General features: G+C 42.0%; 1 long non-coding RNA gene across 1 annotated transcript; it reads right to left on the minus strand.

Annotated features, from left to right (window-relative positions):
• Window positions 18-6,084, minus strand: LOC110401577. The gene is made up of 3 exons (XR_002440437.1): window positions 5,965-6,084; window positions 1,809-1,970; window positions 18-1,672 (listed from the first exon to the last, which is right to left on the minus strand). It is a non-coding gene; the product is annotated as an uncharacterized LOC110401577 (long non-coding RNA).

A 13,314-nucleotide genomic window follows, 5' to 3' on the forward strand; every position in this document is an offset into this window, starting at 1 on the left:
GTGTCGGCCACGCTTCCTGCCGCCTGAGTGCCGGCACGGCGGGGCGGGGGAGGAGCGCGGGGCGCCCCTGGGGGCTGCGCTGCGGCCCTCCGAGGTGCAGCGCCCAGCCGGACCGCGTGCGAAGGCCCTGCTGCGGGCCCTTCGCGGCACCGTCTCGTGGGGATAACGGAGCTGGGGAGGTTTTTACTTTTAAAGGGGAAAATGCAAGGAAGAAGTGGCACCGGCATGCGGCCGGTGGGTCAGAAAAGAACCGTGTGCTGCAGGACAGCTGGCGTTTGGGAATGTGCCCGTAGGGATTTAGTTTGTTTAAATGGATTATAAATTCTTTGGGCTGCAGATGTTTAACAACGAGCACAGTGGAAACCTGGGTTTGGACAGAATTTCTGGATAATACTACAGTGGAGGAAAGCATGGCAGCCCCTCTAGGACTTACTCACCGAAACTTTTTAACAGATACAACGATTTTACACATCCCTGACTCTTGGCAAGCTTCTAAGCAGGTGACTGCCTGACAGCCTTTCTGCGAGCCTGGTAGCACCAGGGCTCTGCAAGCACAGCTGTCAACTGTTAGTGAAGAATATCTGTGCTTCTTACACTGATCTGCAGAAGCTGCAACTGCTCCAGAAACTAGGTCAGCAGAGAACAAAGATTTACTTTTATACAGGCTGAGCTAGCTTGGAGCTATAGTTTCCAATACACTATCCAAAATACACTAACCTACCTTTCTGTTCCATCCCTTACAATTTTCCCTGAGATGCAGAGCTTGCTTCTCACTGTTTTCCAGAGCAAATCCTGTTCCTCATGGAGACGCTGCGGATGCTGCCGCTCCTGTCTGCAGTCCCACCCGAGCCTATTACATCACCCCAATATCACGCCGAGGAGCAGCAGTTAGGAATGAAGGCAGCCTGTGCCAGCTGAGCTGCTCTCTGCAGTCATGCAAAGGGAACACAGCCTTACTCGGATGCATTGTAGAGGCAGTCTGAGAGTTTTATCTTTCTCGCTTGCAAGCAGAGCATTTATAGTGGGCGCTGAATTCTGAAAGCAAATTTTTGTAGGAAAAATAGTTTGCATTTGTTTCTGAAGTTATGGTTCCTGTGTTTCACAGACACTTCCCGTTGCCTGAACAACTACCATCAGCCTCCCATAGTGCAGCTCCCTGTGCTGCCGGATCGTATCTCTGATGGTTGCCATTACTGCCCCAGGTGAATTGAGCCATGTTGAAAATGTGGGACTATTGGGATCCGTAGTCATATTCTGGGTTCAGTGAAGCAAATGGGTTTGCTTTGACTTCAGAAATGCAGGATTTCAGTTTCAGTTTGTATCCTGCCATAAACCAACACAGGGAGCACTCTGGATGAAATGTGCACTCAGTAGCTCATACCACCAAGCGGCAGCAGCTACCATGCTGTGCATCAGATGGAGCTTTTCCACAGTTGGTGGCTGAATTCTCAGCTGCAGTGATGTTTTGGGAATAGGCAGAGATCAGTGTGGCTCAGCCAGAGTCCAGTGGGCTGGGGCCAAGAGCTGGGATTTTATAACAACACCGATGAGGCAACAGAAGCCAGGCACAGGGACCTCCTCACGCCTTCCCTATGCCGCTGAACCTCTTCATCCTTATTTCTCCAAAAGTGACTTTTAGGTTTCTGTGTTCCTAATTGATCAGTGTTCTCAGCTGAGAAGAAAAAACACAAGTCATTTATACTGGCAGACTACAAAACTAGCCAGCATGCACCCAGTTCTCCTTCCTTCTGACCTGTAACCTATTCTTGCCTCTGTGACATTTATACCTAGGAGTCCCCAGCACTTACCCTTGCTTCAATCTGTGGTCCCTTGTGACTTCTTGCTGGAGCGGGGCACTGTATTGGTGGAACGGAAGCAACTTTCCAGAAAAATCTGTGAAGTCCCTGCTGTTCACTGGCATGAAGTGAAGACAGAGGCATGGGGTACACCTTGTGCAGAGTCTCCAAAGGCTAGCATGGTGAGTATCAAAAAAGTGATGAGATGTCAGTGGAGCTAGTGACATATGTTGGGCAAGTATTTTTCTTTACTGAAAAAGTCAGTTACTGAAAAATGACAATTGCTACAAAGAACGTGATTATCAAAGTCTAATAAAAAAACACAGCTACTTGACATGTTATTGCACAATCAAAACTAAATTCTAGAATTAGTAACATTTGTCAGATCGAGAACAAGTTTAATTCAATCAAAAACATACCTAACTGGCTGGGTCACCAAACAGAAAAAAAAAAATCCATTTGGAGCACTCAGGGTGAAGAACTGGTGGAATAAATATGAAAGGGAAAATGCACAATCGGTTACTCTCGCACGTCTGCTTGGTTCTTGAGACTCCTGGGGTTTGGCAGCTCGAAATTGCTCGGGAGCAGCTTGATACCATGTTCGGAAAAGTGGCGATCCTGGGAAAGCTGTAATTCTGCAGAGACGCCGCAGGGAGGTGCCACCCGCCTTTGGAACGAGGTGGACGGTCCTGCACCAGCTCCCCGTTTCCCTCTCAGAGTTTGAACTAAAACGCCTTTCAGCGGGGAAAGCAGGATTTCACCAGCATCGGGGCAGAGAAGATGTACAGCAGTAGATTGTATCTGATCTATTACAGAGCTACTGAACATAAGCAATTGCACCCAAAGATAATAGTAGACGAGTGGCCTTTGTAAAATCTCCAAGCAGCGGGGAGTGATACAGCATCATACCACGATCCCTGCTAACAACCCGGTACTGCTATTGCAGTTTACTTCTTAGAGCATGCTATTGCCGGGGCTTTGTGTACAGCCCGGGCTCGGGAGTGAGGCCGATATGGCTGTACCATGGTCGCCTCACACGACAGAGAGCAGATGTGTAAGCCCCATCCTTAAGCAGACCAAGCCTGGGGAAGGTGTCAACCTCCCCCCTCCCCGCCTCCAAAGCTCTGGGGCTGTGGGAGAATGTCAGGCACAGCCTCTGAGGGAACGAGGCCCTGGGCGTCTCATGAAACCTTGTGAGCTCTTGGTTAAGGACAGGACTCGGGGGCAGTCTGGCTCCCCAGCCACTGCAGGAGATGGCCTCTCTTTGGAAGACATTTTAGCAGCAGAATTTTCGTCATAGAACTTGCTGATAAAGGGATTGGAGTGGCTAACTAAATTCATGCTTCCTTACACCTAATTGTGCTCTCTACACTCTGTTCCCAGGACATTTTTAAACATTTTTTTTTCTTGTCATTCTCTTTGAAAAAGGGTGGAACATGAATGCACTAACTGCAAGGAAGGTACCAGAGCCTCAGCGAAGTATGCGGAGAGAGCACATAAAATATCTGATAGGAGCATATGCATAAGAGTAGATGCTAAACAATGACAAATGGGACATGGACAAGCAGAAAAACTTGGAAAGACTATGCGTGCGGATACAGCAGAAAGATTTTTAGAAGTTCTTCCCAGTAGGGTAGTCTGGCCCTGGAAGAGGTGGCCAGGGTTCCTGTGGTGTCTCCTGGAGATACAACCTTGAGCAACCTGATCTACTTGTGAAGCTCATCTTGGAGCAGGACATTGCACTAAGTGACCTCCAGAGATCCCTTCCAAACTCATATCTTCAACAGTCTCCTAGTTCAGAAAAAAAAAGCGTATCAAGGAGTAACAAGCAAATCAGAAGGAGACCCCTCTGAGTATGTGGAAAGAGATGCGAGGCCGTGCCAGTAGGCATTTTTTCTGGGAGCCAAATGCAGTAATGCTACTGCCTGGAAGTCCTGCTCTGACTCATCCCAGGACACATTTCTGCAAGGCACAGCAAAAAGGAGAAGTGACTGCCGATGCCTGAATGGTGGGGGAGGGGAGCTGGCCCCATGGAAGCTCAGAACAGGGAATTTTAGTCTTACTCATCATATTATTTTTACATTTGGTTTTTCAGATGTAAACCTCAGTGTTTCTGTCAGCATGTTAACTCTGTGTGCACCACAAATTTGTCTGCTCGCCCCACTGTCTCCTTTATGCCCATTCCCATGCACAGACACAAAACTTCCAGCTGGGAGCTCGCTCTGACTCACTGCAGCTTATTAATGCTTGCAAGGAACAAAGGGAATGCCACAGTTAAGCTGGGCAGGTTTCAGTGAAGCACTGGAGAAAGAAGGAGAAAGATGGGCCTGGTCTAGGAAAGACATAGCCAGAACCTGATGAGTTAAATGTGGCAGATGAGATGAAGAGAATTTACACAAGTTCACTGAGAGTCCTCCTGAAAATGTGCCCTACCTAGTCTTAACAAATGTAAGCAAGAAAAGGGAGGGAAACTTTGTATATGGCAATGAATGACAAACAGCTCTAGAAGCTCTAGCAGAAGGTAGACTTTAGCAGAAGACCAGCATGGGTTTGTTCCTTGCTAAGGCTTCAGACTTAAATAATGAGGTCACAATCTAGCATATTAGTATGTGTGTGATACACACTCCTTATGTTATATCTAAACGTAGTTAATGTTGTGTTCTAAACATGAAGGAGGTTTTTCTGATGTCCTTCAATGTTCAGAAATGAAAATCACTCTACCGTGATTTTTTCAATGTAACACATTCTACATGTACACAGGATACAGCTCAAGAGGCTGTAGCTCAATATGGATGTTTCAGTATTAGTGTTGCAGACACAAATACCAAGATTCACACTTCTTTCTCCACATAGAGTGAGGTCTGCATCCCTCCACAGTGAGACTCATATTCTGAATTCTAGTGCCAAGATTCACACTCTCAGCTATTGCGAGTAGTGAGACCTATGCTGTCAACTCCAAACTACACAGGGGTACATAAATACCCTTTAAGTGGCACAGCAATCACTTGTCAGGGCTGTAAGAGTTGTGTTTACATTCTAAGACATGGCATAGAGGAAGAGTTAAATACCAAGACCATATAATGAAGGGGTTCATGGAGTGCAAAGGGATCCCCAAAGCAGTAATGGTGTGATTCTGGACAATACCCACCACAAAGCCAGCAGAGCTGGAATTAAATTGTCTATCTTCTAAAATGCAGGAGCATCCATTATTAGTATTCCCCACTCAAATTCTAGGTCCAGGTATTCTTGTGCACTCCAGTTTTGTTCTTATAAGGATCACAGCTGAGTAGTGTTTAAAGTCAGTAATTTACAGTCTTATTCCAGACTCTTGATGAATTCATGCAATCTCCCTTTGGGTAAAATACAAAACTTCACAGGAGGCTGGTCCAAACAGTTCTCTAAGAAGACCAAGGCGAACATCTCCTGCTATGTTTGAATTTGACATGCTGCGTTACAGAATACATTCTCCAAGGTGGAAGAATACTTTAAGATTAGGGTTTTTCCATTTTTGTTTGTCTATAGTGACAGAGGCTGTATGAAGCTGGCACTAAAGTAGGTGCCACGGATAGCAAAGGTCATCTGAGGTACTTAAAGGTAGGTGGGGGAAGCCCTTTTTTTCCTTCTCTAGCTGGCAAAGAAGCCCAGGACTGGAACAATAGTGGGAGTGCCGCTGGCAGACATCATTATGGAGGAGGATTCAGAACAAGAATAGCAAAGAGAATTGCCACTGAAGCTCAGCTGGCATTCACGGTTATACAGTCATCTGAGAAGCTTGAAGTTTTGATTAAACAAAGCGAATTACATGCAACACTCATCATAAGCAACCCAGTACAGAGAAATGTTTTCCTGCTGCTATGGGTCAGTGATGAAAAGTTACACGCTGAAGTACATTTAACAGAGACCTCATGAGAAACAATTAGAAGAAAGAACCAAGCAGCATAGGGGAAAGAAAGGCTTTGTAGGAATGGACTCAAAGTAAGTCTTAGGAGGAGACAATGGGGAGTCAGGCATAACAGCTCAAAGATGAGGTCTAGAAAGCTGATCTTAATATGGATGGTATCACAGTGATAGAGAAAACACAGCTAAGAAAAGTTGTGAGATACAGTCCTGCCAGACCTTTTTTTTTCCCCCAGAACTTCATGCAGTTCTGTGTTCAGAGCAGCCATACCTTTTGGCATAATGAATTCCTGTGGAATCTCAGTTTCTTTTTCCTTCAGAATCTTTCTGTCATCATGGTAGGGCAGCTTGAAGAATCTGAAAACTCAGAACTGATGTAATTGAAACTTTTGAATACAAAACAAGAAACCCAAATTAATATTATAAGGATCTAAAAATGTTTTAATGAACTATACATTTTTAGTTTTATCTTGTATTTTTAAGCTTAACAAATTTTACACCATCAGAAATGGGAGATGCTCTAAACAGTGCATGGTACAGTTTTTCCTGCCCCAGCATTTACTTAGACTAAGCAAATTAATCTGCTGGCTGGCAGATCCAGTGGCCCAGCAAGGATCATAGATCTTGAGTTTGAAAGCTTATCAACCACACTAATTTCTTGCCATTGCCACAGACCTCTTCTTAGCAGTCTGGGGCTTTGCTCCCCTAATGCTGGGCTTATCCTGCACAGCTGCCCAGCTCTGATAACACAGCTGAGGAGCCCAGAGGAAGTTGTACAAGATGCTTTTGTCAACACTCCTTCCCACACATACCATCTCTCATCTCTTTTGTTACTGTAATTTGACATCAGAGCTGCTGAATTGTGATATGGGAGTCATAAAAAATGTTATTTATGCTGAAGAAACAAGGCCCCCTGCCTTTCACTGTTACCTGCTTGTGTCAAAATGAAGCCATTGATTTCTGTCCTAGCTCTTCCTGCAGAGGTGCTTCAGGTGAAGCAGGCTGAGTTCTCATTCAGGCTAGGATGAAATACAGGAGATTTGATGCGGTCCTGCACTGGTCTGCTAAAAGACAGCTTTGCTGAGCAGATGCTGTCTGGACAGATCACTGTGAAAAGCCACTTAGACACATTACCAGTGTCTAAGACATCTGCCTACATGGTCAGAACCCCAAGGGAATTTTAAAATGATACACTGCACATTTAAAAAGTTGGCCTCCCACACGGAGGACTTATTTGCACTGCAAAAATGTTTTGTTAGGGTGCTTAGTTACAACAGGCTTTATTCCCAAGCCTGTATATGGAGCTGAACTATGCTTTGCCTTTCCAGTGCTGTAACTGGACTCCCCACAAACAGATTTTGAGCGGATACATGGAAAAGGAGGCCTGGGCTAGGATTTGGAAAACATTTGACAACACAGAAAAACAGAAGAACACAGGTGAGAACAGAAAGAGGCAGGAGGACACTGATGGCCAGAGTCAAGGAACTAGAGGAACTGAAAATATTAAGAATACACAGAATTCCTGGATTTCAGATGACAGAACAAGGGTAAGCTATGTCAAGGTGGAAGTGTGAGAGGCCTGGAAAAACACAAGAAAAGGAAGAGATTATTATTAAGCTACCCAAAAGCTTCAGCATTATCAACATTTTCTATGTGTCAAGTCATAAACATTTAATGTTTTTATGTGGAGATATATGCTTTTTGGACTCACGTTTTCGTAGACCAGTGAGGTATAACTTCCCTACTTCAAACTAATGCGTGGACTCCCTATAGAATTGCTAGGTATGAAGGGAAAATTTCTCGATGTTGACTTTTTAAATGAATTTATTGAGAAAAGACACCTACAGATCTTTTGCACAAATTCAATTTAAAACTATGACATCAGTTAGAAAAATCTAGGAAATATCACAGATGAAAAGACTTTTCTTGCAGTGGAATACTGTTCTGCTGTTCTCTTCCAAATTCGTATTTTACAGCTAGCCAACAAAACAGACAAAGCCATAGTCAAAAAGAAAATGTGGAATAGCAATAAATATTTCAGTTCTTCATCAACTGACAGTATTCCCTACTATGACTCACCCTGGGCTTATCAAAATACGTAATAAATTAAAAAAAAAAAACTACTCCAAAATTATGAAAGGCTGTTTTTGATGTGACATTGAGTTTCAACACATTACAAAATTGTTACTGTTGTAATTGTTCTTTTAGCAGTAGGTGAGCACAACTTCAGGATGAAATTATGCCTGTGCCAGAGAAGACTTTAACTTAACTTGAAATCAACTGTGATAGTGGAGTAATAGAAATTATAGAAAAAAATACTGTTGAGAAAAAGAGGATAAATTTTAAAAATACAGCAAGTGACTTCCATTAACCGTGTGACTTAGGTAATGTGAAAAAATTATTTTTGAACAACAAATGAAGTCATCTCTCTTGTTCAGTTTGACTGTCATTGTTTGGCTCGGAGCACACTAAAATACAGCACAAAATTAAAACTTACTCATCACTAAAAGGTTAGCTAAAACCAGACTTTTGAAATCTTTAGCGTATGCTTAGTAAAGACAACGCTGGTTTTGGCACCATAATTCCATTAAATGTTGGGCAGATTCAAGAAGGAGTGGGTGCTTCATGTCCCCTAGCTGATAGAGGGTGAGTGACAGAAGAGACAGCTGGAGGAAATCCTCCCCTGCTTTTTTTTCCAGACCTGTATGGATTTTAAGCTCTGTAACAAAGTTGCAGCTGACTCTTTGCTTTGTGATAGTAGCATTCGGTGCTTACATTGTATTTTTTTATCAACAGATCTCACAACATTTTGTTCTTTCTTAGATGCAGTATATTATTTCAAACAAGGCACTGAATATGCATCTCCCTACCCCTACCCCATGTCTGACAGGGGAAATAAAGGCATAGAGAATGCAAATGACCAGCTAATCAGCTGAGGAACTTCATAAATTAACCCAGTATCCTGGCTTACAAACAAGACCTCAAGCAGTGGATCATACTCTCCAAAGCCAGCATTTGCAATTACATTTTCTTTTATGAAATCCACCTTTCCACAAAAACAATGGACACGTTAATTAGTTAAAGTGGTATTTTTGCAAGCACTGAGGATTGAAAGAGAGCAACAAGTAGCATGAGATCTCTAAAAAGAGGAATGCTACAATGGGGTTCAGCACAAAGATAGGTAAAGGCAAAGCAAAATGTGGGGATTTTGGAGGGTGGGGGGTGATATTATTGGAAGCAGCAGATTAGTCACCTTTCATGTTGAGGAGGAGTTATTTATAGCCCTTTGTTTTCCACATGGTTTGCTGTGGGACTCTGACAGAAAACACATGGTTTTCTGTGTTTGGCAAGATGTGGAAGATGACAGACTGTGCTTAAGAGCCAGACAATACTTCAGATCTCTTATTTTGTCAATGTAAAAATAGTTCTCCAGCCAATCATCTTTGAAAAAATAAAAAATCCTAAAAAAACAAACAGCCAAAAAACTCACCCTCCATCAAGTATCTTTAATAGTTTGTAATAAGATACAAGTTTTTAATTCTGGATAGATTAATTTAATAATTTTGGACACTGAATGGCCATGAGACTTATCCAGCTACACATGTAACATTTATTTTGGATGTTATCACTGGAAATTGTTTGAAATTGGTCAGCTTATCAGTGGGAAATCAGGATGACCACAGTGCAGACTTGCCACACAATCTCTAGAATTTGAGCTTGTGTTTATCATCTGTGTAATACTCTCCGTTCCTAAGGAGCTGAAAGGATAAGCAGATGGTCTTCAAAATAAAACTATAATATTTGAGGCTTAATGGGAGATGCATGTACCGTCTTGCCTGCTATTTATTTTCTCTAACATTTAAGACACACATCAATCATTCAACAGATTGGCTGTAAAATAGCTGTTCCTAGTCATCATGTACCCATCCTAGGATGGGCTTTGTCATGCGATTGAATCTGCCGCAGAACAAAAGAACATCATTATTTGGATAATACAGAGCAAAATGGTAGTCTTAGTAGTTTCTTAAATACAGAGAACAGGCCTGTTTCTGTTGTACAATGGACGCAAGAAAAGGTGAGACAGAGACTGATCTCTGAAAAAGCTTTTGCCTGAGAGTCTACTAAAGAAGCACAAAATCTGAGAGTCAGTTATATCATATCTGACATGAAGTATCTGCTTTTGCAAAGTCTGCTAGAATGGGACTGGCCCTGCTAACAGGAGAGGAGATGGTCTCAAAGCACTAATGGTTCTTTCCATCCAAATTTCCTGTGTGTGTCACAGCTGTTGGTCTGTGCAGCTGTCTCAGTGGTTTTTTTTCTTTTTTTTGGTGTTTTTTTTTTTTTGCCTACTCCATCTCATGTTTTTAAACAGTTTATCATTTTATGTTGCAGATTAGAGAGATGAAGGGTGAGAAATACTGCTTCGATTTCTGTAGCACACTGAGCATGAAATTCCTGAAAAGTGAGTATCTGCCATGTCTGCTAGTAATCCAAAGTAAGTACCAATGCACGCTTACTCAGGCAGACTTATGGCCTTGGGCTTTAGGTCTTCTCTTGTTTCCTCTTTGTTTTCCAGGCACATACGATCAAGGACTTATCTCCAGCCAAAGGCTTTATAAGGCCTCACTCTTCATGAACTGCAGTAAGCACCACTCTTCCCCATATAGAGATGATTTTCAGGAAGTGCATACAAGTGTATAATCAGTTTCCCTACATATCTGCAGGGTTAAGCAAATTTCAGATCAGGAGGAGAGTGAAGTGACCTTTTAGTGATGAACTGTATGGGAGCTGCTACCACCCTCTAGGTACTGCAAATATATCCTCCTGGGGCATAGGGTGGCACTGGTTTTAGCCATGGGTGCCCTCTGGCAGACTGAACCAGGTGCTATCACCCCCTGAATTCTTCAGCTTTCTCTCAGTTCATTCAGCAGTTAGTCATATTCACTTCTCGTCACCTAGAGGTGAAGGTAACAGCTTGAGACAAAAAGAAGGGACTGATGAAAAGCCCAGCCCCACCACGGCAAAGCTCAGAGAGAGCCACATGTAGCAGTTTAGTACTTGTTTGTAGGAGCATTGCTCTATAATTGTTAGTCCTCATGTTGCTCACATATCTGGTGTTCCTGTCATCCGTCTTTTCCCTTTCCATTCCATGGGCAGACAGACCTCAGTTGCTGAGTGTTGCCTCAGTGTAAAATAACACGTGGTGCTTGCGGTGTGGGAAGGAAGCTGGCTGTGAGAGATAAAAGTTGAGGTTAAAAGCAGACCTACTGTTATGCTCCTGGGGTTTTGCTGCTCTTTGTATAACCTTGGTGTGGCTGAGCGATACAAGTCAGCACTACCTATTCTGATAAAATCCACCCACCAGAGGCAAGAAGCAGCCCTACCTCCACTTCTTTTTGGAGTTATTGCTGCCCTGGCATTCCAAAGGATGGCTCAAAGGTTACTTTTCCGTTCTGTTTCCTAAAGAGAGTGACCAAGTTTGGTTATGGCTCAGAGACTTAGCAAAGAAACTGAAGAAGAAATATATCAGAGGAGCTGCAAGAAAGAAAAGCCTGCTGGGAAATTCCAAGATTGCCACAAAAAAAGAACAGTCACTGAGAATGTTTGTGCAAAACCACCATCTTCTCCTTCCTTCCCACAAGGACTACTGCAACTCACTTTGAAAGAGAAAGAAAGATTCAGACAGCAGGAAGCAGTTCACCCAGCTGTCCTGCTCTGCAAAGCCCCACTGCTTTACTTCACCCAAACCAGTAGGCAAGCAGAAATGCAAAATCATACCATTTGCAACCTACAGAAACAAAGCTCAATGTTTGCATGGGTGGGGGAGAGATATAGTCAAGCTTGCCACCAACTGGAACAAATGCAGGGTAGAAATGGTCTGGTTATTTTATCTTTTTCCTTTCCCCTTCACGCAAGCCTTCTATAATTCTAATTGTTTTTCTTTGTAGGAAGTGCAAATTATAAATGAAGCCCAGCTTAATTGTGCATAGTCATAGAGGCTGAGATTGATGGTTTTGAAGGCTAGAGACTGAAACCAATGGTTTTGAAATATGTTGCACCAAAAATCAATTTCCAATTCTTCAGCAGATAATAATACTAAAAATATAAAGGACAGGAAGCAATGAAAAAAAAAACAAACAACAGAATATCTGATCTCCTCAAAGGAGTCCTTAACCAATCTTGAGGAAGATCTTCTCTGAAGTTTTATGCATTAAGAAAGGCTTTTTTTTTATGCTCCAGAGGCTGCAAAAGAAGCAAGTGTGGGTTTAACACTCAGGTCTATGGCAGCTGCAGCCTCTCCCTTAGCAACGTCCAGAGCAGAACAAACATTGTCCAGTCATTCTGTCATCTGATTCAGACTCAAGCTATCTCCTCAAAGGCAGAAAGTACTGTAAACAACTGCATAATTGAAACCTGGGAAAAAAAAAAAACAATTTTAAATAAGGCTAAAACTGCTAACAATTTCACAAAGGGAAACAAAAATCTGTTTGTTCTCTGAGTTCAGCTCTATCCATACATGAGTTCTGTCTCATAAATGTGACATAAGGAAATTAACCCCTCTAAGAGAAATTGAAGGAACTAAAATGGAGTTGGTATGTAGAAACCCTCTGTCATTCAATAGACATAATTTGCGTATTGTAGATACTAATTTTGCTAAGGCAAAGCAAAAACATTTGCTTTAAGCAATAAATGAAGCAATGTTAGTTTTTTTCTCTTGTGTTCTGATTACATCAAGAAAAGCTGGAAGTATTTTACCACACTAGTTTAGCTTCAAAAGTACTGTTAATCCTATAAAATACTTTATATATCATATGCAGCCCTAAGGAGGATTAGATTTTGTATTGGTAAAATACCTAGTAGCCTTAATGTCCAATTGATAGCACTTGAAACCAAGACAACTCAGGAGGTATGAAAATCAAGTCTTAAGGGTCTAAGAAGTGAGCAAATTGCTTTCCCTACACATTGTAAAAACTGTGAAAAAAGGTAAGTGTTTAAATCTTCTATCAAGTCCTATTACTGCAGCTATCACAGATATATCCACCCTTGCATATCCCATGGGCTTCTTTTTTTCTTTTCTTCTCTGTTTTTTGAATGAAACAGAACTAAGAATTAAGTTTCAATTAATGTTATGGCCTAAAGTTGAATTGAGAAATCGATGAACTAAAATTTTGAACTTCCAGCCTTCATTTCTTTCTTCCGTTTCTCCATTGCTCCGATCCTCTTTCTTTCTTTTTTCTTTTTTCTTTTTTTGTCTGTCAATTAACAGTGCCAGCCAACAGAGTAAGCAAATAAACCTGAGCCATATTTCACAGAACAAGTTCTGAATAGTTGCAGCCTGGCAAAGTGAGGTTGTAAGTTATTAAAAAGAAGTGATTGACTTTTGAAAACAAAGCATAGATACAGATCAACCACAGTGATTACTTTGCTACTGAAATAAAGAGAACAAATTAAGATACAAAGCAAAGAGACTGAAGAATAATTTGAAAAGGAAGAAGAAGAAAGAAAAAGAAAAAAGAAAAGAAATAAAGATTATAAAGTAAGAAATATGTGTTATGGAATGGCTACTGGAGAAATGATGCTTACTGTTGCTACGCATTTCTGATCCATACCCGAGGCCTTC

The sequence above is a fragment of the Numida meleagris genome, chromosome 6 (genome assembly GCF_002078875.1).
Source record: "Numida meleagris isolate 19003 breed g44 Domestic line chromosome 6, NumMel1.0, whole genome shotgun sequence".
NCBI lineage: Eukaryota > Metazoa > Chordata > Aves > Galliformes > Numididae > Numida > Numida meleagris.